Source organism: Pseudophryne corroboree, chromosome 6 (genome assembly GCF_028390025.1).
Source record: "Pseudophryne corroboree isolate aPseCor3 chromosome 6, aPseCor3.hap2, whole genome shotgun sequence".
Classification (NCBI taxonomy): Eukaryota; Metazoa; Chordata; class Amphibia; order Anura; family Myobatrachidae; genus Pseudophryne; species Pseudophryne corroboree.
Genome location: NC_086449.1, coordinates 332,196,814 through 332,222,278, shown reverse-complemented (window position 1 = coordinate 332,222,278; position 25,465 = coordinate 332,196,814). Strand labels below are relative to the sequence as shown.

At 46.0% G+C, this 25,465-nt stretch overlaps 2 long non-coding RNA genes across 3 annotated transcripts in view; both read left to right on the top strand.

Moving 5' to 3' along the window:
• Window positions 1-25,465, top strand: part of LOC134935248 (uncharacterized) — a 297,771-nt gene that overhangs the window by 95,548 nt on the left and 176,758 nt on the right. The gene's annotated exons all lie outside the window — the stretch shown is intronic.
• Window positions 1-25,465, top strand: part of LOC134935249 (uncharacterized) — a 32,566-nt gene that overhangs the window by 5,317 nt on the left and 1,784 nt on the right. The window contains exon 3 of the long non-coding RNA XR_010180012.1: window positions 5,944-6,123. This is a non-coding gene — a long non-coding RNA (uncharacterized LOC134935249). The remainder of the gene's footprint in view (window positions 1-5,943; window positions 6,124-25,465) is intronic.

Sequence of the window (25,465 nt, the reverse complement as noted above, 5' to 3'; positions counted from 1 at the left end):
ATGCCGTTTGGAATACGCATCACCTGACCACTGACGTGTCCATAACCCTCTACTGGTAGAAATGGACAACGCACTTAGACTTGATGCCAGTCGGCAAATATTCCGCTGTGCATCACGCATATATAGAAATGCATCTTTCAAATGCTCTATAGGCAAAAATATACTGTCCCTATCTAGGGTATCAATATTTTCAGTCAGGGAATCCGACCACGCCAACCCAGCACTGCACATCCAGGCTGAGGCGATTGCTGGTCGCAGTATAACACCAGTATGTGTGTAAATACATTTTAGGATACCCTCCTGCTTTCTATCAGCAGGATCCTTAAGGGCGGCCATCTCAGGAGAGGATAGAGCCCTTACAAGCGTGTGAGCGCTTTATCCACCCTAGGGGGTGTTTCCCAACGCACCCTAACCTCTGGCGGGAAAGGATATAATGCCAATAACATTTTAGAAATTGTTATCGGGGGAAACCCATGCATCATCACACACCTCATTTAATTTCTCAGATTTAGGAAAACTACAGGTAGTTTTTTTTGGGGAGACAGAGGGAGAGTTTGCCAGCACACACCAGAGCGCTATATATATATAGGGATAACCTTATATAAGTGTTTTTCCCCTTATAGCTGCTGTATAGTTAATACTGCGCCTAATTTGTGCCCCCCTCTCTTTTTTAACCCTTTCTGTAGTGTAGTGACTGCAGGGGAGAGCCAGGGAGCTTCCCTCCAACGGAGCTGTGAGGGAAAATGGCGCCAGTGTGCTGAGGAGATAGGCTCCGCCCCCTTATCGGCGGCCTTATCTCCCGTTTTTTTATGTATTTTGGCAGGGGTTAAATGCATCCATATAGCCCAGGAGCTATATGTGATGCATTTTTTGCCATCCAAGGTGTTTATTATTGCGTCTCAGGGCGCCCCCCCCAGCGCCCTGCACCCTCAGTGACCGGAGTGTGAAGTGTGCTGAGAGCAATGGCGCACAGCTGCAGTGCTGTGCGCTACCTTGTTGAAGACAGGACGTCTTCTGCCGCCGATTTTCCGGACCTCTTCTGCCTTCTGGCTCTGTAAGGGGGCCGGCGGCGCGGCTCTGGGACCCATCCAAGCTGGGCCTGTGATCGTCCCTCTGGAGCTAATGTCCAGTAGCCTAAGAAGCCCAATCCACTCTGCACGCAGGTGAGTTCGCTTCTTCTCCCCTTAGTCCCTCGATGCAGTGAGCCTGTTGCCAGCAGGTCTCACTGAAAATAAAAAACCTAAACTAAAACTTTCACTAAGAAGCTCAGGAGAGCCCCTAGTGTGCACCCTTCTCGTTCGGGCACAGAGATCTAACTGAGGCTTGGAGGAGGGTCATAGGGGGAGGAGCCAGTGCACACCAGATAGTCCTAAAGCTTTCTTTAGATGTGCCCAGTCTCCTGCGGAGCCACTATTCCCCATGGTCCTTTCGGAGTCCCCAGCATCCACTAGGACGTTAGAGAAATGACAGTTAGGAGCTGGTTGGTTGATATGAATCTCCATCCACTTTATCTCAATCCTAGGCCTAGTAAATAGACCCCTTTGTTCCTGTTTATTATAAGTGAAGCTGGCATTATGGGGAGCAATCACTGTAAAGTAAGAAGGGAAAGGATACCAATGAATAGACAAATAGATAAGGGTATTACTAACCTAAAATGTATGCTTGCAAACGCAAGAAGCCTTTCAGGCAAAATGGGGAAATTAGAAATGCTTGTAATGAAGGAACAATACGATATTATAGGTATCACGGAGACATGGTGGGATGATTCCCACAATTGGGTAGCTAACTTGGAGGATTATACTCTTTTCAGGAGAGACAGGGTTATTAAAAGAGCGGGTGGTGTATGTCTTTATGTTAAACCATTTATAAAACCATACTTAAAGGAGGGTATTTATGAGGGAACTGGAGATATTGTGGAGACATTATGGGTTGAAATTTCTCTGGGAAAGAAAAGTACAAAAAAACTTTTAATAGGGACATGTTATAAGCCACCTGATATTAATGCGACTGAGGAAGCGCAACTTTTGATGCAAATCGAGAAAGCTACAGGGCTGGGGGAGGTCCTAATTATTGGGGACTTTAATTATACGGACATAAATTGGGCCAGCGAATCATGTAATACAGCTAGGGGTAAAAGGTTCTTAAATATGCTGAAGGATAACGAGTTGTTGCAAATAGTCAAGGAACCAACCAGAATAGGGACTATACTGGACCTTGTACTAACTAACAACATGGAGATAATAGCGAACACCGCAGTAGGTGAGACCTTGGGTAACAATGATCTTAATATGATCACATTTGACATTAGCATTCAAAAGCTGCACTCTCAGGGTACAGCTAAGACTCTTAACTTTAAAAAAGCAAATTTTAACAGGCTGAAACACACACTAAAGGACATAGCTTTGGGAACTTTGTTTCAGGGAAAAAACACAGAGGAAATGTGGGATGTTTTTAAAATGCTAGACAAATATACCCATAAGTGCATCCCCTTGGGCAGTAAAAATAAGAGTATTAAATTCAAACCAATGTGGTTAAACAAAAAGGCAAAGGAAAAAATGGATAAAAAGAGGCGAGCATTCAAAGCTTTCAGATCAGACGGGAAGGCAGAGTCATTCAAGAACTACAAGGAATGTAACAAAAAATGCAAAAGAAAATCAGAGCAGCTAAAATAGAAAACGAAAAGCAAATCGCTAAGGAGAATAAAACTAACCCTAAAAAATTCTTTAGGTACATAAATGGTAAGAGGCTAAAAAAAAGAGAATATAGGACCATTAAAAAGTGAACTGGGAATCCTGATAAATGACGACAAAGATAAAGTGGAAATACTGAACACATTTTTCTCATCAGTGCTTACTAGAGAGGACCACATTGTGGGATTAGTGAGTAACAATAACAATAGTATTGATATAGGCCCATTGCTTAATACTTATCTGTCTCAGGAAGTAGTCTGGGAATGATTAAAAAAATTAGTACTAATAAATCTCCCGGTCCAGATAGACTACACCCTAAGGTTCTGTTGGAGCTACTGTAAATGCTGAAATAGCAAGGCCTCTGTATCTGATTTTCACTGAGTCACTTAGATCAGGCATGGTACCAAAGGACTGGTAAATAGCGAATGTAGACCCAATATTTAGAAAGAGTATTAAACTTCATCCTGGTAACTATAGACCAGTTAGTCTGACATCAATAGTGGGGAAACTATTGGAAAGTATACTAAGGGACAGCATACAGTACTACTTGGAGAACTCCCATGCTATTAATAAGAACCAGTATGGTTTTGTGAGAAATAGGTCATGCCAAATCAATTTGATTAGCTTCTATGAGATAGTAAGCAACAATCTCAACCAGGGTAACGCAATAGATGTGGTTTATCTGTATTTTGCAAAAACTTTCGACCCAGTACCTCACAGGAGGCTGATTTTCAAATTAAGGGAGCTCAGTATAGGAGACACTATTTGTACATGGGTGAGTAATTGGCTTGATAACAGAGAACAGCAAGTGGTGATTAATGGGATGTTTTCCACCTGGGCTAAAGTAATCAGTGGAATACCGCAGGTTATGGGCTGGGGCCACTATTGTTTAATATATTTAGTAATGATTTAGGAGAAGGACTAGTAAGCTCAGTGTCAATTTTTGTAAACGATACTAAAATATGTAGGGTAATCAAGTCAGATGTGGAGTCTCTTCAGAGCGATTTATTTAAACTGGAAGTTTGGGCAATGAAATGCTGTATGAGGTTTAATGTGGAAAAATGTAAAGGTATGCACTTTGGGACTAAAAATAAACATGCAACCTACCAATTAAATGGGGAAATAATACGGGAAACTGTATTAGAAAAGGATTTTGGGGTTTTCATTGATAGTAGATTTAGCAACAACACACAATGTCAAAGTGCAGCAACAAAGGTAAATAAGGTGTTAGTATGCATTAAAAGGGGAATTGAGACAAGGGATGAGAGCGTAATCCTGCCACTGTACAAATCATTGGTTCGGTTGCATCTTGAGTATTGTGTACAGTTCTGGGCAAAACACTATAAAAAAGACATATTAGAACTTGAAAAAGTTCAGAGGCGAGCTACCAAATTGATTAAGGGGTTGGAGACACTGGACTATGAGGAGAGGCTTTCTAGATTAGATATGTTTACACTAGAAATGAGACGTCTAAGAGGAGATATGATTAATATTTACAAATATATAAAGGGGCAATATATGGAGCTATCATGTGAGTTGTTTAGTAAGAGACCTCTACACAAAACGTGTGGACACCCGCTAAGGCTTGAGGATAGTAAATTTCATACTCAGCGCAGGAAGAGATTCTTCACTGTGAGGGCAATATGAGTATGGAATACACTGCCAGAGAAGATTTTAATGGTGGACTCAGTCAATACGTTTAAAAATGGGTTAGACAAATTTCTAATGGAAAAAGATATACGAGGATATAGCCTTTAACCTAAATAGAATAGGGAATGCAATATAATTCAGGTAGAACTCGATGGACTACTAGTCTTTTTCAACCTGACTGACTATGTTATTATGTTACTATGTAACAGAGGCGTCAGGTGGATGGGACTTGCCTTAATGACACGATTTGCATCATTAAAGTCTCACTCCTGACCTTGGACCCGCAAATCACAAAATGGAAGCTGGCAGCCATTAGACCAGCGAAACACGTTGAGCTCATCACCACTGACCACAAGCACTGCTTTCACTCCTTTCCATACTTGGCATCAATTGGACTCATTGTTTCTACGGAACTCTACAAGTGAGATTCTGTTTGGACCCGGATCATTTCCCCTTGCTCCTATTTGGAACTCTGTTTGAATTTGAGATACCCTGGAGACTGCAATTGAAAGATCGGGTAACATTCTCACTTTTTACAAACCTTTGCTATACTGAGGAATGAGCCCTAGCCAGATGCTGTGGATTGCCCACTATTGAGTGAGATATAAGTGGTCTATTTGTGAACTTTTAATTTAATACCATTAGAAAGGCACCTCTCCTTTTTTATTGAATGTTTGATAAATTGTGTTTTTTTTTAAATATTTTATCGAATTGTTTAACCGTCCCTTTATTTATCGGACTGACAGGTGGGGCCAGTATACATGCTTTTTATGTGTTTAACCATTTAAGGGGTCTTGACCACCCCTATACAGGCGCACTCACACTTTTTATTTCTTGTACGGGGCCATAACTAGCAGTGTGCAAGTGGTGCCTGGCACACAGCCAGGGCCACCATCAGGGGGGTCCTGGGGGCACAGCTGTCTCGGGCCCAGCCTCTCTGACAGAGAAAGGAGGGCCCAGGATGCTCATGCAGCCACCTGCCCGCCTGCCGCCGTCCCCGCCGTTCCGCGGCCATCCCCGCTGTTCTGCCGATGTCCTCCGACCCTCCAGCAGCTCTGTATTGAAAACTTCCCTCCCAAAATGGCCACCGCCACAGAGGAGACAGTTATTCAAGATACTAGAGGAGCCCTCTAGTATCTTGAATAACTGTCTCCTCTGAGGTGGCGGCCATTTTGGGAGGGACGTTTTCAATACAGCTGCAGGAGGACGGAGGAGAGCAGCAGAGCAGCGGGGATGGAGGCTGCCAGGCAGCATCATCAGCACCCCGTGCCCTCCCGACAGTGGCACATGTATGTATGTATGTATGTATGTATGTATGCATGTGTGTGTGTGTGTGTGTGTGTGTGTATATATATATATATATATATATATACACACACACACACACACACACACACACGTTAACTGGTGCAATTCTAAAGCTGACTCCTCCACAGTGGGGGGCTGCCTATTTTGTCAGTTTCAGGCCCGCAATTTCTGATGGCAGCCCTGCACACAGCATATCCACCGGCAACACCTGTTTGGCCGTGCCGCACAATGGGGTCCACCTAGCTACCCACCCACCATTAGCGCTCAGCTGAATTGCCCATTTTGTCTCACGTAGGTAGCCAGACAGCGATGCAGCACCCCCTTCTCCCTCCCACCCCCCAAATCTTCTGGGAGAGATGACACGCCACCAGTCTTCCCACAGTGCCCTGTGCTTCGAAGAGTCACAGGATCATGGTAAAAAGAGGAAGATAGAAGAGACAGCTGGTTGATGGAAGCTGCTGCTCCAGAACCAAATGTAAGTATAACAGACACACACACACACACACACACACACACACACACACACACACACACACACACACACACACTCACTCACTCACTCACTCACTCACTCACACTCTCTCTCCCTGGCTTTGTAAAAGGGGGATCTGCCTGGTATAATGTGTAAAAAGGGGACTCTACCTGGTGTAATGAGTAAAAGGGGACTCTACCTGCCATAATGTATAAAAAGTGGGCTCTACCTAGCGTAATGTATAAAAAGGGGTCTCTGCCTGGTGTAATGTGTAAAAGGGGGACTCTACCTGGTGTAATGTGTAAAAGGGGGCTCTGCCTGGTGTTATGTCTAGAAAGGGGGCTCCACCTGGTGTAATGTGTAAAAAGTGGGCCCTTCCTGGCATAATGTGTAAAAAAGGGGCTCTACCTGGCATAATGCGTAAAAAGGGGGCTCTACCTGGCGTAATGTGTAAAAAGGGTCTCTGTCTGATGTAATGTGTAAAAGGGAGCTCTGTCTGATGTAATGTGTAAAAGGGGGCTCTGTCTGACGTAATCTATAAAAAGGGGCCCTGTCCTGTATAATGTGTAAAAGGTAATGTGTAAAAGAGAACTTTACATGGCATGATGTGTAAAAAGGGGGCTCTGTCTGATGTAATGTGTAAAAATGGGCTCTGTCTGATGTAATGTGAAAAAGGGCCTCTGTCTGGCGTAATGTGTAAAAGGGGACTTTGTCTGATGTAATGTGTAAAAGGGGGCTCTATCGGTAGTAATGTGTATAAGAAGCTCTACCTGGTGTAATGTGTATAAATGGCACTACTGTGTGAAGTAATTTGAAAAATGGAGATTACTGTGTGGTGTAATATGGATTGGTATTATTTTGTGACCATGCCCCTACCCCACACCCCTATATTTTTTGTGCGCACCTTAAGTGCGCACTGTCCAAATTTTAATTATCGGGGAAGACACCAATTCTCTTTTTGGCACAGGGCACCAAAAACAGGATTTTAATACCTACCAGTAAATCCTTTTCTCCTAGCCCGTAGAGGATGCTGGGGTCCACTTCAGTACCATGGGGTATAGACAGTTCCGCAGGAGCCATGGGCACTTTAAGACTTTTCTAGAGTGTGAACTGTCTCCTCCCTCTATGCCCCTCCTCTAGACCTCAGTATAAGAACTGTGCCCAGGGAGACGGACATTTCGAGGAAAGGATTTACTTTTAAGATAACGGTGAGATTCATACCAGCTCACACTTCAACCATCCCGCACAACATGGCATTCAACATAACACATGCCAATGAGCATGAACATTACAGCAAACGTGCTGAAACAACTTAACAAAATAATAAATGCAGGTAAAGAACGCACTGGGCAGGGTCTAGGAAAGGAAGACGAACCTCTGGCGCTACTGGATAGTGTTCATAAAAATAAACTGAAGTTTTTCTTTCTGTGCAAAAAAGTGTCCTATTGTGAATTCATATATATGTCAATCATATATTAGAGTAAACAGTATAAAAATAGTTATGCAAACAAATGAGTATGATGAATAAATGAATAGAATTGTAATTGGAATAAAAGATTCTTTAATAAGCTAATTGTTATTATGTTAAAATATAATACAGTATTTAAATATGTCTTAATAAATGAGCGCGCTCTCAATGACTAGTTAACAGCATTCAATACAGTTGATACAGTTAATACATAAGGGAGAACGGTCTTATGCATGTATGGTAAATCGTTAAGCAAGTTTGTGCTGAAGGTGGAAGTCCTACAAAATGTCTGCAAAGTCCGTTTCCAATGTTCCCTGCTTTGTGGGGTTTTGTTAGTTCGGTAGCTTATGCTATGGATGCAGAGCGCGTAGGGTATTACAGCATCAGATTACATTTGATTGAAAGAGTACTTACGTGTCTTCACCCCGTGCGGGGCTGGGGAGTCTGTTTCTCTTGCATCCAGTAAACTGTTAGTGTTATTTCCTCGGAGCCGCGATGTGTTACAGGTGCCTGTAACTCCGATCCTCGTGGTGTTCCTTTGCCGGCGTCTTCCAGGAGGTCAGGATCTCCGGATCTCGGATGAATAGGGGGGCGTTGTCCAACGCGTTTCACTTGGCCAATGATGCCGTGCTTCGTCAGGGACAGTTTTTTTGCACAGAAATAAAAACTTCAGTTTATTTTTATGAACACTATCCAGTAGCGCCAGAGGTTCGTCTTCCTTTCCTAGATATTGCCAAATCAAAGGAATACCTGAAAAGATTTCCTACTCTAACCTGGGCTGCACGGATACTTAGATATACAAGCAACATTTATACAAGGGAGCGTAGAGCACACCCCCAGCTGCACTGGGCAGGGTGCCCAGCATCCTCTACGGACTAGGAGAAAAGGTTTTACCGGTAGGTATTAAAATCCTGTTTTCTCATACGTCCTAGAAGATGCTGGGGTCCACTTCAGTACCATGGGGTTATACCAAAGCTCCAGTAAGGGCGGGAGAGTGTGGATGACCCTGCAGCACCGATTGACCAAACTTGAGGTCCTCATCGGCCAAGGTGTCAAACTTGTAAAACTTAGCAAACATGTTTGTCCCTGACCAAGTAGCTGCTCAGCAAAGTTGTAACGCCGAGACCCCCCGGGCTGCCGCCCAGGATGAGCCCACCTTTCTAGTAGAATGGGCATTTACCGAATTCGGTATCGGCAATCCTGCCGTGGAATGAGTGTGCTGAATCGTACCTCTGATCCAGCGCGCAATTGTCTGCTTAGAAGCAGGACACCCAATCTTGTTGGGAGCATACAGGACAAACAGAGCCTCTGTTTTCCGTATCCGAGCTGTTCTTGCGATATAAATTTTCAAAGTTCTGACCACATCCAGAGACTTTGACGCAGCGAAGGCATCAGTAGCCACTGGCACCACAATAGGTTGGTTTATATGGAAAGAAGAAGCCACCTTTGGAAGAAATTGCTGACAAGTTCTTAACTCAGCCCTATCTTCATGGAAGATCAAGTAAGGACTTTTGTGAGACAAGGCACCTAACTCAGACACCCTCCTTGCGGATGCCAAGGCCAACAGCATGACCACTTTCCAAGTGAGAAACTTCAACTCTATCTCCTGTAGAGGTTCAAACCAATCCGATTGAAGGAACTGCAACACCACGTTAAGATCCCATGGTGCCACTGGAGGCACAAATGGAGGTTGGATGTGCAGAACCCCTTTCACGAACGTCTGAACTTCTGGAAGGGAGGCCAGTTGTTTCTGAAAGAAAACGGACAAGGCCGAAATCTGTACCTTGATTGAACCCAATCTTAGGCCCGCATTCACACCTGCCTGCAGAAAATGGAGAAAACGTCCTAACTGAAACTCTTCCATAGGAGCCTTCTTGGATTCACACAAAGACACATATTTTCTCCAAATACGGTGGTAATGTTTAGACGTTACTCCTTTCCTGGGCTGAATCAGAGTAGGAATGACTTCTTTGGGAATACCCTTTTGGGCTAGGATCCGGTGCTCAACAGCCATGCCGTCAAACGTAGCCGCGGTAAGTCTTGATACACGCACGGTCCCTGCTGCAGCAGGTCCTCGCGAAGAGGAAGAGGCTGAGGATCTTCTATGAGCAACTCCTGAAGATCTGGATACCAAGCTCTCCTTGGCCAGTCTGGGACAATGAGGATCGCTCGAACCCTTGTTCTTCTTATGATCTTGAGCACTTTTGGTATTAGTGGAAGTGGAGGAAAGACATACACCGACCGAAACACCCACTGGGTCACCAGTGCATCCACTGCTATTGCTTGAGGGTCTCTCAACCTGGAACAATATCTCTGAAGCTTCTTGTTGAGACGAGATGCCATCATGTCTACTTGAGGAACTCCCCAAAGACCTGTAACCTCTGTGAAGACTTCTTGGTGGAGGCCCCATTCTCCTGGATGGAGATCGTGTCTGCTGAGGAAGTCTGCTTCCCAGTTGTCCACTCCTGGAATGAAAACTGCCAACAGGCATGTCTTTCTGCCCAGAGGAGGATCTTTGTCACCTCTGCCATCGCCGCTCTGCTTTTCGTTCCGCCCTGACAGTTTATGTACGCGACTGCTGTTACATTGTCCGACTGGATCTGTACGGGTTGATCTTGAAGAAGATGCCCCGCTTGTAGAAGGCCGTTGTAAATGGCTCTCAACTCCAGAACGTTTATGTGAAGACAGGATTCCTGACTTGACCATCTTCCTTGGAAGCTTTTTCCCTGTGTGACTGCACCCCAGCCTCGGAGACTTGCATCCGTGGTTACTAGGACCCAGTCCTGAATCCCGAACCTGCGTCCCTCTAGTAGGTGAGAACTGTGTAGCCACCACAGAAGCGAAATTCTGGCTTTGGATGAAAGGATTATCTCCCGGTGCATGTGTAGGTTGGATCCGGACCACTTGTCCAACGGGTCCCACTGGAATACTCTGGCATGGAATCGGACAAACTGTATGGCCTTGTAGGCCGCTACCATCTTTCCCAACAACCGAATGCATTGATGAATCGATACTCTTGTTGGTTTCAGAATTTGTTTGACCATTCTCTGGATTTCGTTTGCCTTTTATACTGGAAGAAATACCCTCTGTCCTTCTGTGTCCAGTATCATCCCCAGAAAGGACAATCTGTCGTTGGTTCCAACTGTGACTTTGGAAAATTTATGATCCAACCGTGTTGTTGAAGTACTGACAGGGATAGTGCAATGTTCTGCACCAACTTTTCCCTGGACCTCGCTTTTATCAGGAGATCGTCCAGGTAAGGAATTATACTGACTCCTTGCTGTCGAAGGAGGACCATCATCTCCGCCATCACCTTGGTGAACACCCTCGGTGCCGTGGAGAGTCCAAACGGCAACATCTGAAATTGGTAATGACACTCCTGTATCGCGTATCTCAGATAAGCTTGATGTGGAGGATAAATGGGAACATGTAAGTAGGCATACTTTATGTCCACTGACACCATGAAATCTCCTTCCTCCAGACTGGAAATCACTGCCCTCAGAGATTCCATCTTGAACTTGAACATTTGCAGGTAGAGATTCAGAGATTTCAGGTTTAGAATCGGTCTGACCGAGCCGTCCGGCTTCGGAACTACAAAGAGGCTTGCATGAAACCCTTCTCCTTGTTGTGACAAGGGAACCAGGACAATGACTTGATCCTGACATAATTTTTGTATTGCTGCTGCTACTACTTTCCTGTCTGGGAGAGAAGCTGGTAAGGCCGATTTGAAAAATCGGCATGAGGGAGCGTCTTGAAACTCCAGTTTGTAAGATCCACGGGTCCAGGCCAGATTGAACCCAGAACTGACTGAAAAGTTTAAGACATGCCCCCACCTGAGCGGACTCCCGCAAGGGAGCCCCAGCGTCATGCTGAAGATTTGGCAGAAGCAGGGGTTGATTTCTGCTCCTGTGATCCTGCAGACGCTGCAGATTTTTTTTCTTTTCCCCTTCCTCTACCCGCAAAGAAAGGGGAACCTTTACCCTTTTTGTATTTATTGGGCCGAAATGACTGCATCTGAGAGTGATGTGTCTTTTTTACTGGCGCAGGAGCATAAGGCAAGAATCTCGACTTACCTGCGGTAGCCGCAGAAATGTCACAGTCATGCGGGAGACTGTGCATGGGAGCCGGCTCTTACCTGTCCGGTCCCTTTGGAGAGGTCCAGCTGGTGGAGGTGCGGTTGCTGGCGCCGGGCAGGGTGTGCTGGGAGGACAGGCAGGGGCACTGGTTGGCAGCTCAACAAACTGGCAGCATGTCATTCCGGCAGGGGTTAGCAGTGCTGCTGTGGAGCCAGGGCTTCTGTGAACAGGCTGGGCTGTGTTCCTGGTGGCCATCTTGGATGTGGGCAAAAAGCCTGTCTTGCCCACACTGCACCAATTTATCACTTTCCTGTGGCCAATTTGCTCTGAGCAGCTGCTATAATACAGGAAGGCCTGGAGGAGGGAATTGCCAGTGCAACGTCTTTCACAGTATCTGTGAAGCTAGTTCTCTGTGCTCCCGCAGCGTCTCCAGTGTCAGGTTCTTGTTACAGCAAATTACCCAAGCCTCCTGATATAGCCTTATGCAGACTGCCGACTCTGTTCCCGTGTCCTACCTAGCTACCTGTTCTGGACGCCGCAGTAAACAGCCTTCGGAATTCCTCCTTTAAAGTACTGGGTCACGGCTCCGGTATCCTCAGCCACCCGCTAACCTACAGTAGTATCTCTATTCAACTGTCTTTGGCGAACTCTGTTAAACTACTCTAAGTAATAAATGCGCAAGACCTTCATCCGTCCCGCTTGTTTGTTATTCAGAGATCCAAGTGCACCAGAATCATCTTCCCCAAATCCGGATCCACAAGAATCCTCAGACGTGACAAGAAACTAAAGCATCCAGCCCATCTCCAAACAAGGCCTCACCTTTATACGGGAGAGCCTCCATATTCCTTTTGGAATCTGCGTCAGCATTCCATTGGCGAATCCACAACGCCCTCCTTGCTGAAACAGCCATGGTAGCGGCTTTTGATCCCAAGAGCCCAATATCTTTCATGGCTTCTAGCATATACGCAGCAGTGTCTTTGATATGACCCAACGTTAGGAGAATCTCGTCTCTATCTATTGTGTCAATCTCTGATGACAAGTTTTCTGACCACTTTTCAACAGCACTACTCACCCACGCACAGGCAATGGTAGGCCTGAGTAGTGTCCCATTGGACACATAAATAGATTTTAACGTAGTCTCTAACTTGCGGTCTGCCGGCTCCTTTAGGGAAGCCGTCCCAGGCGCAGGGAGAATCACCTTTTTTGTTAATCGTGACAGGGCACTGTCTAAAACGGGTGGTGACTCCCACCTTTTCCTGTCCTCTGCCGGGAAAGGATAAGCTACCTGAATTCTTTTGGGAATCTGAAATTTTTTTTCAGGGTTTACCCAGACTCCCTCAAAGAGAGTGTTCAGCTCATGAGATGGAGGAAAAGTTACGTTAATTTTCTTTTCTTTATAAAAGTAAGCCTTCTCCTGAGGTAAAGGAGGGGCTCCATAACTTCTAACACCTCCTTTATAGCAACAATCATGTACTGAATGTTTTTAGCTAATTCTGGATCTATTCCCCTGGAATCACTAGTGTCGACACAGGAATCAGGGTCCGTGTCGGTATCAGTTTGTACTACTTGTGAAAATGACCTTTTATGTGACCCAGAGGGGTCCCCTGTGGATGAAAAGGCAGAACTATTAAAAATCACGTCTTCCATGGATTTCTCCAGGTTTCTGCATGAGACTCAGACTTATCCAATCTTTTACTGATATGATTCACACTATCACGCAATTCATTCACCCATTCAGGCTCGTGGTGTGCCGGCAGCGCCACCACATTACAACTCTGTGTCCCTAAAATGGCTCCCTCAGGGGAAGAGCTCCCTGCCTCAGACATGTCACACACGTGCACAAACACACCACAGACACTCCGGGACTTATAGGGGACAGACCCACAGTAAAATCTGTCAGAAGGACACAGAAGGGATTTGCCAGTGTCGAAGTCAAAAATATTACATAGAAAGAACATACAAACTCTACACACATATAAGTCGCTATACTTGCAAATACGCGCAGCGAGCACAGCAATATATGGTAACACACACATTTACACGGACATGCCACAGAGATGGATTCGACACTTATTTCATACAGTACATAATTATAATAATATCAAGCGCCAGACATCATGATGATTTAAAATTATATAATGAAGTAATGTCATGTATGTGTATTATTTGAACGAAGCAAGATACACGTGTCATTTTTGGTATTTAAGCAACCAGATTAATGTGTAGATTCATTTGATACTTGTTATTAAGTTGTAGGACATTGCAACAAATAGTTATGATTAAATGTATGAAAGCTAAAATCACTCTTATTAGTACAATGGACAGGAAACTCAGGCCAGCCCCCTCAGACGTCCCCAAGGCTGAACCTGTTCAGCACACGAACATACCAGTGACTCATCATGAATGAGAAAGTCTCCTCCCCCAAAAACTAGATAACACATTGCTGAACACACAGGAAGTTAGTTGTTGTTTTGTACCAGACGATGATGGAGTTGCTTCTAGACCAGTTCCTGCATGATTTTACAGAGAGAGAGAGAGTGATATGGAGAGACGAATTTATATGAGAAAGATAATGGTATTGTATGCTGGCCTGTAACTGTAACTGTATGTATTAACTGCTTACTGTATAAATTGTAATCATGTAATTATGTGTATACTGTACATTGTGATATATTGAATACATATCCTTTTAATAACAAATATATACATCAATGAGCTTTGGAACTCAGATAATGTGTGGGTGTATTGTTTTCTCTTATGGGATGCAGTGTTTTGCTATGTATAACGCACATTCATGGCACATGGTAATAAGAGGTGCAGGCGTTTACAATATATATTAGAGCGGGCATTTTAAATATTTGTTAGAAAGCAATTTGGCATTTACACCAGTTTACAACTCAGCGCTAATGACTAAACTCCCTGTGTAATATAAAATGTCCACAGAGACCTGTAGCGCTTTTATAATGCCAAATTAACAATACAGCACCAATTTACACTGTGGCCCCCCCCCCTCTTTTTGCACCCTGATACTTGGTTCAGAAGTGGAGGAGGAGGACCAGCGTTTCTTCCCCTGCAGCTTGCTTTGAGAAAATGGCGCTGAGCAGTGTGCTGGCTGACTGAGGAGGAAGCCCCGCCCCCTGTAATGGCGCGTTTCCCCTCAGAATACGTGACTAAAATATTTATACTGGCAGGGGTGTAGGATTGTGCCACGGCCCAATATGCTACCTTTTTGCCAGTCAGAGTAGGTGTTCATGCTGCCCTGGGCGCCCCCCCCCCCCTCCCCCGGCGCCCTGCACCCGCTGTGCACTGTGTATGGATAGCATGTCTGCGCAGAGTTCCCGCTCGCTGTGCGGTACCTTGAGCCGTCACGATGACCGGAGGTCCCTCTTGCAGATCTACTGTGGTAATACTCACGCGTCTTCTGACTTCTGGCTCTGTTAGGGGGGTGACGGCGTTCTGTGGGAGTGAGCGCATAGCCGCAGCTAGTGTTCAGTACCCTTCAGGAGCTAATGGTGTCCTGTCAGCAAGAAGCAGAGCCATGAAACTCTTTAGGAAGTTGGTTCCTACTTCTTCCCTCTAAGTCCCACGAAGCAGGGAGACTGTTGCCAGCAGTCTCCCTGAAAATAAAAAACCTAACATAAAGTATTTTCAGTGAAACTCAGTAGAGCTCCACTGGAGTGCGACCAGTCTGCCTGGGCACATTTTCTAAACTGAGATCTGGAGGAGGGGCATAGAGGGAGGAGCCAGTTCACACTCTAGAAAAGTCTTAAAGTGCCCATGGCTCCTGCGGAACAGTCTATACCCCATGGTACTGAAGTGGACCCAGCATCCTCTAGGACATATGAGAAATGTCTAGTTACAGCTCTGCTAGAAGGAGGGGTATGCACTATACCAAGCCACAAGTACTGGCTGAAGAGTCAAAGAAAGGTGGGTGGGAAGGTGAATGTGCACCAAGTGTTTGTTTAATCAGCATCTGAGCATATACCATGTTGTGCTCCCACTGGTGGGTAAGTAAAATTGTGGAACTACAGGTCCCAGGATACTATTAAGCAGGGATATGTGCTTAGGAATTTACATTTGTTGCTACAGGAAAGTTTGCAATAAAGACCCCTGAAAAGCTGTAAACTGAACACATGGTGCTTCCATGCCGACATCCATAAATAAGGGCCCCAACTTGAGGCGCACTGCTTCATCTGTGTGGTGTGTTTGAGTGTTGCCTAGGCGTATGCAGGGGTTAAAGTGGGGGGGAACGAGGTGGAACTGAGTCCCACCACCTGTAATGGTAGGGGGAACTGGTTCCACCACCTCCATTGCCCTGCACAGTAATTCCAACAGAAAAACCTGACCCATCACTTACATCAATAGATGATGCAGGCGGCGCTAGTGTTAATGATAAGCTGCAGCTACCTCCCCCTTCCTCAGGTTTTGGTGGCTCCATGGTCCTCCTCCATTTACAGCTTACCCCTCCTGGTACTCACACACACTGTGTCTGTTGGACCTTATTCATCCCCTCCTCAGGTCCCAGTGGCTTCATTTTCCGGCACGACGTATATGATGTCATGCTGTCACCGCTGCTGAAGTGAAGAAGGAGCAGGCTCTGTACATCTTAAAAACAAGATGAGCAAGGGCTGGAGGAAAAGAGAGGTGGGGGAGCTGCTAGAGGGATACAGGGCATGGAGCAGCTGGAGGGATACAGACGGTGAGCTGCTGGAGTGACAGAGGCAGAGATGTATATAAGGGGCACTACTGTGGGCATTATGTGTATAAGATGCACTACTGTGGTCATTATGTGTAAGGGGCATTATTATTGTGGGCATTATGTGTAAGGGGCACTATTTCTGTGGGAATTGTGTATAAGGGGCACTACTGTGGGCATTGTATATAAGCATTACTATGTGGCAAACATGCATAGAGGGTACCATTGTGTAGTGCAATGTGAATAAAGGGCACTACTGAGTGACGTAACCTGAATAAGGGGCATTACTATGTGGTGTAATTTGAATAAGGGGCATTACATGCAGTGCAATGTAAATAAGATTGTGTTACTGTGTGGTGTAATTTAAATTGGGGGTACTATTATGTGACCACGCTGCATCTTTGTGAGATCAATGTCCCTTTATAAAGTATGGGAATTAGGGCACTAATTTATAGTTTGCAGGGGTGTGCCGAAAACACTAGCACTGGCTCCACTTTATGTGAGGGAATGGGGAATGTGGGGGGGGGGGGGGGGGGAGTAGGGGTAGGTGGAGGGGTAAATGAGTTCCACCACCCCTCCAGGATCACTTTAAGCCCTGGGTGTATGTATGATGGTATATTGTAGAGCTGTAAGTAAATATATGTTAATTTTCCCTTGAGATAATTCCCTGTTTCAGGAGTTAGTGAGACTAGTAATATATTGATCCAGTGTAAATGGTTGTGACAACCAATGTTTATGTCTCATGCTATTGATATTATCAGTAGAGGTGTGCGGCTCGGATTTACCGGATTTACCTTGATCTCAAAAAAGCATCTTATTGGCTCTCGGATGCCACGTGTTTTGGATAGCCAATAAGAAAAATCTGAATAAATCCGAACTAGCGTTAATTTTGGCGTTAAGAACCAAGTAAATCGGAACCCGCACATCTCTAATTATCAATTTATTGCGTTAATCTGTTGTTTATATTAGGAGCTGCCGCTCTACTTTCATCCACAATACCTAATTATTGTATTGTTCCCACTGTTATAACATACTATGGCAGAGTATTTATTTCTATAAAATCACAATGCTGCATTTAGTTATTGCAGCTCAATAAATGTGTTGCGTTGGCTTCTGGAAGACAGTGTGTCACAGCATGTTAGTGTCGGGCAGGGGGTTTCTCGAATCTCACCCTGGTGTACAGTATTTCCAGAAATCTCCCCAGAAGAGAAAGCTGTGATTAAGGTGGAGACACTAAAGCTGTGTACAAATGACCATTTTGGCGATATTTCTGAAAAATCTTGCCCACACACAGGAATGATCGATTTTCTGATCTGTCTTCCCAAACTAAAAATCTCAACCACAGGGGCGTGGCCTAGCTGTGGAGAGAGGTAGACGTGTTGGGCCCGGGCTCCTGCATCAGACCGATCTGGAAGGAGCCGGGGACTCACGCTGGAAACTGCCCGGACCGGAAGTGACGCGGCGGGGCCTCGATAGGGACGGCGGACAGCGGTAGCCCTTCTTTTACCTTCTCTGCAGCCCCCTCACCTGCTAAGTGCCTGCCCGACTGGTGTGGCTTCCCCGTTGCTAGCCGTGGCGCCCGCTAAGAAGTCCGACGAAGTGGGAGAGCGAGTACGCGGCTGCGCCATCCGACCTGACCGCGGCGGACGCTGCTGCCCGTCTCCGGCGTCAGTCTCCTGCTCTCCACTGCCGCACGCTACGGGGACCCTGGGGCTGCATGAACGAACACCGCTAATACCACCAACGGTACTGGAGGGCACACAGAATCAATATTGCTGAGGCCTGGGGCTGGAGCCTGGCGGCGCCATTTTGCTACCTGGCAAACGGCCAATATAAGGAGCTGCTGCCCTCTGAGGTAATCTTGCCCTGCTCCACAGGTCAGTTTATTCATACCTGCCCAGCTCCTCAATTGCATAACCTCTTCATATGAGGCATCCCCTCTGTCCCTCCACTCCTTGGTAACTGTTATGCTGTTTTAAAGGGAGAACATCAGGCATCACCATTTGGAAACCCTAGGTGCTTGTCTTCACCCTTCATTTTTATCTGATTGTCCCCCCCTCACTGCACTCGATTGCTGGGGGCCACAGGGAGACCCTCCTCTTTCCAGGCCGTAATGATGTAACCATCCATGTGATGTCTGGATTTCTCCCTCACTCCTGATGCTGTGATACCGTCCCTAGCATATATCAAGCCGACATAGGTTAATTTATCCTCCTGTTTCTCTTGTCAACGGCTACTGCGGTGAGGTATACTTTCCGGTATAATGCCGCCTAAACGCCAGAAAGATCCGACCCCGGTCCGTCCGGTTGCTTTCTTCAAACAGTCCTCAGCATCCCAGGGCCTGAAAAGTTCTACTGTATCGGATCCCCTTTCCAAGCACTCCCCAGGAAGTGACGACGTGTCTATGACTCCCCATGTAAGCCAAACAAAACTCTCTCAACTGGATGACGATGCACCCCTCACACTCGGCTCTATGCGGCAACTCCTGGCTTCTTTCAAAGATAATATTACTAAGGAAGTTAAGACGGCACTCCAATGCTGCCAGCAGACGGTCGATGCCATAGGCCAACGTACAGATCACCTCGAGAATAAGTGTGAGGAGGTGTTGAGGTCCCACAATGAGGTGATTACTCAACTCGAAGAGCTACAAGCTGAGGTCGCGGACCTGAGACTGAAAACCTGTGACCTTGAGGACAGGTCACGCCGTAACAACGTAAAACTCTGCGGCATCCCAGAAACGGTCTCCAATTCAGAACTTAAACAATTTGCGACAGACCTCTTCATGAATCTCCTTCCTACCAACTCCATTGATGATTTCCTCATTGATCGTATCCACCGCCTCCCGAAGGCTAGAAACGCCCCGAAGGACGCTCCGAGAGACACATTGATGAGGATGCACTACTTTCATGTCAAGGAACAAATCCTGCGGGCAGCTATGCGACCGGATCTGACGGCAACAACCTTGGGAGATCTACAAGTATACGGAGACCTCTCAGCGGCTACTCTGGCTATGCGACGCTCATTCTATCCGATGACTACAGCACTAAAGAGAGCCGATATTCTTTACCGTTGGGGGTTTCCGACCAAATTACTTATTAGACGAAACGGCGTTACGCATGCGATAAACACGCCAGAGACTAGACTGAAACTGTTGGATTCCTGGAAATTGGAGGATTCATCCGAAAAGGCACCTAAAACCCTCAAATTGGCTCAAGAGTGGTCAATTGCTGGCAACTAACTTTGGAGAATATTTACTTCAACCAGGTTGTATGTCACAGCTGGACTTGATTTTCTTATTCATCTTTGCATTAGTGTAGGCTGTTACTTTATTTGGTTTTTATTCATGTATATGTGAGGTATAAGTTTAGCTTTGACTGTTCACATTGTGTTATCTTTTCCATGACCTTACAGCCCAGTGTCTACCTTACTCTCCTTCTGATATCCTTGCTTCTTCTAACACTATTTGCGTTAGCATTAGCATTGTCCGGGAAATTGCATTTACTCTATGTCTCCTTAATGTTGCTGTTATATGCTGATTGTTATAGGAGTGGGGGAGGGTATCTCCCCACACCACGCCACAACCCCATGTGTTGCCTATTTAGGCAACCCTGTTTGGCATCGTTGTGGTGCTCATTTTGTTTTCCACTCTTACTATTTCTCCCACCCTCCCTGTCTTTCCTGTCTCTCCAAGTTTTGGTACACAAGTACTCACTTATGTCCCGTTGTACAGTTTATGTGTGTAGATTGATTTTTGCATTGTCCACTGAAATGCCTAATGGTTAATGTTCTCTCCTTAAACGTGAAAGGGCTGAATTCACCCAATAAACGGCGACTAGCCTTACGCCATTTTGCAAAATGTAAGGCGCAAATAGTGGCCTTACAAGAGACCCATTTAATGTCTATGTCACCACCCTCCCTTAATGACAACAAATTCCCCACCTGTTATATATCCAACGGCCCAAAGAAAAAAGCTGGGGTTGCTATTTTATTTTCTAGTGCATGTGATTTCTCTTTAGATCATCAAATTACAGACCAGGAGGGTGGATATCTCATCCTGACAGGTAAACTGGAGGACAAGCCAGTCACTATAGCCACGCTGTATGCTCCTAACACCAAACAAATACCCTTCTTTAGGAAATTCTTTAAAACCCTTCAGATGCACTTATCGGGTGCTATATTATTGCTGGGGGACTTTAACATGGTCCCTGACCCCACGGTAGATAAATCCTCGATCCGTTCTACCTCCAGTGCAAGCTCGCTGCGGGGTAGCTCCCATGCCTTCCGGAATATATTACATGAGTACAACCTCTACGATGTCTGGAGGGCTAAAAATCCGGCCTGTACGGATTACTCGTTCTTCTACCCGGTACATGGCTCTTTCTCTAGGATCGACCTAGCAATATCGGATAAGTGGACCCTTCAACAGATTTCGAAGGCTTCTATCCTGCCAGTATCATGGTCCGATCATTCTGCACTCTCTGTCACACTCGCGGCGCTGCGGCTGCCGCGCTTACCGCTCCGGGTGCGCTGGGTCTCCCGGCGGTCGCCGCCCCCGGTGGGCATCGGGTTGTTGCGTCTTGCTGGCGCTGCCTCCGGCGGGTTCCCGGGGTGTGGGCGCCGCCATTGCGCCTGGCGTTCACGGGAGCGTGGTGGGCGAGTGACGTCATCGGCCCCTTCCGCCAATTGGGAGAGAGCGGGAAGTTCAAAGGAAGACGCCGTGCAGAGCTCCGGCGCCTGAGTATCGTCTCTTCTATGATCACCAGTGCTAGCAGCGTTCAGTGAGTTCTCTAAACTGAACGTCTCCTGTGTACCAGCGTTTGCAGAGTATCTCTCAGTGGAACATTCCTTGTGCTTCCAGCGTTTGCAGAGTATCACTCAGTGGAACATTCCTTGTGCTACCAGCGTTTGCAGAGTATCACTCAGTGGAACAATCACTGTGCTACCAGCGTTACAGTGTATCACCTAGTGGAACATTCACTGTGCTACCAGCGTTACAGTGTATCACTCAGTGGAACAATCACTTTGCTACCTGCGTTACAGTGTATCACTCAGTGGAACATTCACTGTGCTACCAGCGTTACAGTGTATCACTCAGTGGAACATTCACTGTGCTACCAGCGTTGCAGTGTATCACTCCGTGGAACATTCACTGTGCTACCAGCGTTACAGTGTATCACTCAGTGGGACATTCTCTAAGTTATAGTGTTTCTCTTAGGGGGACACCTCCTGTGTTTCCTGTATTACATGATATCTCCAAGTGGAACGCCTTCCATACTTCCAGAGTTACATTGAATCTTAAATCCTCATTCATTTCTTCAACATCGCTCACAAGCTTCTCATTCTTCAAACATCGCTCACAAATTCTTCATTCTTCTGTGTGCTTCACCATCGTTCTCAAATCCTCATTCATTTCTTCAGCAACGCTCACAAGTTCTTCATTCTTCTATGTGCTTCACCATCGTTCTCAAATCCTCATTCATCTCTTCAGCATCACTCACAAGTTCATCATTCTTCTGTGTGCTTCACCATCGTTCTCAAATCATCATTTAATTCTTCAGCATTATACGCCAGTTACTACGGTTAGTTCTGCATGAGGAAAACCTACATCCGGCCATCCCTGCTCCGGCCCAGTTGTGGTTCCTCCTTTCCGATCATCGGAAGAACCCCCGAGTTCTCAACACTCCGAACCCAGGTCAGTGACACTCTCTATCCATTGGAACCTCCGTCGCATGAAAACCTCACCTACCCTATGGCGTCTTGGAGACTATCTCCTCTCAAATGCGGATGCTAAACAATCTATTACACAGGCCCTTTCCCTGTACATCGAAACCAATATTCCGGCTGACACGTCCGTATTTACGTACTGGTGTGCCCTTAAAGCGGTGGTTAGGGGAGCGGCAATTCAGGCGGCTGCCTATATCCGTAGGACCTCCCGGGAACAACAGTTAGAACTCAAAACCCGCCTTAAAGACTTAGAAACCCAACTTAAGATGAACCCGTCTAATAAGAAAACATATCGGGACCTGACTCGGGTCAGAGATGAGATAAACAAATTGGTTCTAACTGAGGTTCACAAAAACCTATTCCGATTGCGACAAAAGTTTTATATGCAGGGGGACAGGGCAGGTAGAATGCTTGCCCGCAATCTGAGGGGGAAGAACGCTAAGGAGAGGGTGATGTCCATTATCAATTTAAATAACATCAAAATAACAGACCCGTCTGACATTGCTGTCGCCTTTGCCACATATTACTCCACCCTCTACAACTTAAAAGACGAAGCATCTATCCCACAACCCACACCAGCTACTATTGCGGCCTTTTTGAAGGATATTCATCTCTCCTCCCTTGACTCAACTACTCTACGGGCTTTAAACCAACCCTGGTCCCGTACAGAAATTGATCAAGTTATTGACTCACTCCCGTTGGACAAAGCTCCAGGCCCTGACGGGTTCATAAATACATTTTATAAATGCTTCAAAGATACCCTTACCCTGTTCTGGATGGAGTCTATAATCATGCTTCCTCTGTCGGGAACTTTGCGGTAGAAATGTTGGAGGCTCGTGTAGTTGCCTTTCCCAAACCAGGGAAGAACCCCGCTATGATGCCTAACTATCGCCCCATAGCTCTACTAAATACTGACTTAAAAATATATGCGAAACTAGTGGCCAACAGACTCAATCCTCTACTCCCCTCGCTCGTCCATTGTGATCAGGTGGGATTTGTCCCTGGCAGACAGTCCCCCGATAACACTAGGCGAGTAATAAACATGCTAGACGCCTTCTCTACGTCAGACTCTCCTTTATTGTTGCTTTCATTGGACACAAAGAAGGCGTTCGATCGCCTTCATTGGGGGTACCTGCAGGCGGTTCTCTTTAAGTTTGGTCTTACTGGCAGAGTTCTCTCCTCCATTTTGGCTTTATACTCTAACCCCTCAGCAAGAGTGTGTGTGAATGGACTCCTCTCCTCTTCTTTCTGGATCACGAACGGCACACGCCAAGGGTGTCCCCTATCCCCGCTAGTATTTGCTCTGGCAATAGAGCCTTTGGCTGAGAAAATAAGATATTCGTCCCTGATTAAAGGAGTAGACTATCTGGGAGAATCACATAAGATATGTCTATTCGCGGACGATGTCCTCTTGACACTCACTACTCCTACTACTTCCCTGCGAGCTTTACACACACTCTTGACTGAATATTCAGCAGTATCCTATTACAAACTTAATAACACCAAGACGGAGGCACTCCCTATTAACTTTCCACCCCCCCTCATATCCACGTTGAAAACTACTTACTCGTATTCCTGGCAGAATAGAAGCCTCAAATATCTGGGGATTCATATCACTCAGAAGTTGGACGATTTGATCTCCGCTAACTATCCCCCGCTATTACGTAAATTTACAGCTCTGGTCTCTGACTGGATGATGCATCATGTCTCATGGTTGGGGCGAATAGCTGCACTGAAGATGACAGTCCTCCCCAGGCTCATGTATCTATTTCGGGCCATCCCTATTCTCCTACCTAACTATCTTCTGTTTAAATTTAATGCTATATTCAACTCTTATGTATGGAAAGGTAGGAAACCGAGGTTAGCCAGAAAAACGATGATCCGGCCCAAACGAGAAGGAGGTCTAGCATACCCAGATTTACATTCCTATCAATTAGCATGCCGACTTGCGCAAATAGGAGCCTGGTATTCACATCCAGCACATAAATCGTGGGTACACCTCGAACAAGGGCTCGTTGCCCCGCTCCCCCTGACTGATGTTTTGTTACTCCCGAAGACTGAGGGTAAATTATTAGCCACTAGATCTCTCACTGTCCAATCTACTCGGAGGGCTTGGTTGGAGGTGGTGCATAGAGGAAGCGATATAACTCTCCCCACCCCTGCTCTCTCACTGACAGGCATAGCCTCCTTAATCCCTGACCTGAAATTCGACTCCTGGATATTAAGGGGAATCCTGTCTCTACAGGATATAATGGTAAACAATACTCTTCTTTCTTTTGCCCAAATACAGGAAAGATTCCCGTTGCCGCACGGGGAATTTTATAAATATTTGCAACTCAGACATTGGCTCCACGGGGCCTCCGTTTCCCCCCACACCCTATCCCCATTACCTAAGCTTGTTCGGAATTTCCTGGATACTGGGGAGGGCGGGGGAGGCATCACTAAATGGTATAACTATATTATCAACCCCCAACCACTGCAGAAAGCCCCCTTTCAAGTGAAATGGGAGGCGGACCTTAGGTGCTCTGTCTCGGAGGAGGAATGGGAGACGATTTTCCGAACCTGCTATAAAGTATCTAAATGTATATCACATATAGAATTATTTTATAAACTCCTCCATCGTTTATATTTCACCCCATCCCGCTTACATGCGATGCAACCCTCCACATCCAATATCTGCTAGCGCAACTGTGGTAAGGTCGGAACCTTATTACATATCTTCTGGGAATGCCCAGCGCTTACCCCGCTGTGGAACCCTTTCTTCCAACTTATAGGATTGGTGCTAGGCCATCATATAACTCCTCACCCACGACTGGCTCTCCTTCACCTATATTATGGCGACTTGTCGCCGGACAATCGTTACGTCCTGGGCCATATTCTTATCTCTGCCAAACTCCTAATTGCCCGTCAATGGCGCTCCCCCGGGGTCCCCCATATAACGGCGGTAGCGATGGCTGTACAGTCACATTGCGAATTTGAAACAGCAGGAGTGGTCTATGCCTCTACCTCATCCTGCCCTCTTCTCCGCTGGTATTCATGGTCTACCTATTGGCACGACCGCCCACCAGATGATATACACTCTCACGATACCTAGAAATGTAGATTGACAATCTAAAATGTAATTACTGTTGGATGGATTTGGCCTCACGTGGTTTTCCTGTATGATGATTTACTTAATAATCTCTGTGCAATTATGTTTTTGTTGAACAGTCTGTGTACCCCCCCCCCAACCTTTTCCCTTCCTTTTTTCTTCTCTGTACCCCACTCCCATTTGCTTTTGTTCACCCACAAAATAATAAAAAATAATATTGATTAAAAAAAATCTCAACCACAATCTCTCGATATCTAGCAGTGTGTGCGCATTCTCAATAATCTGCCCAT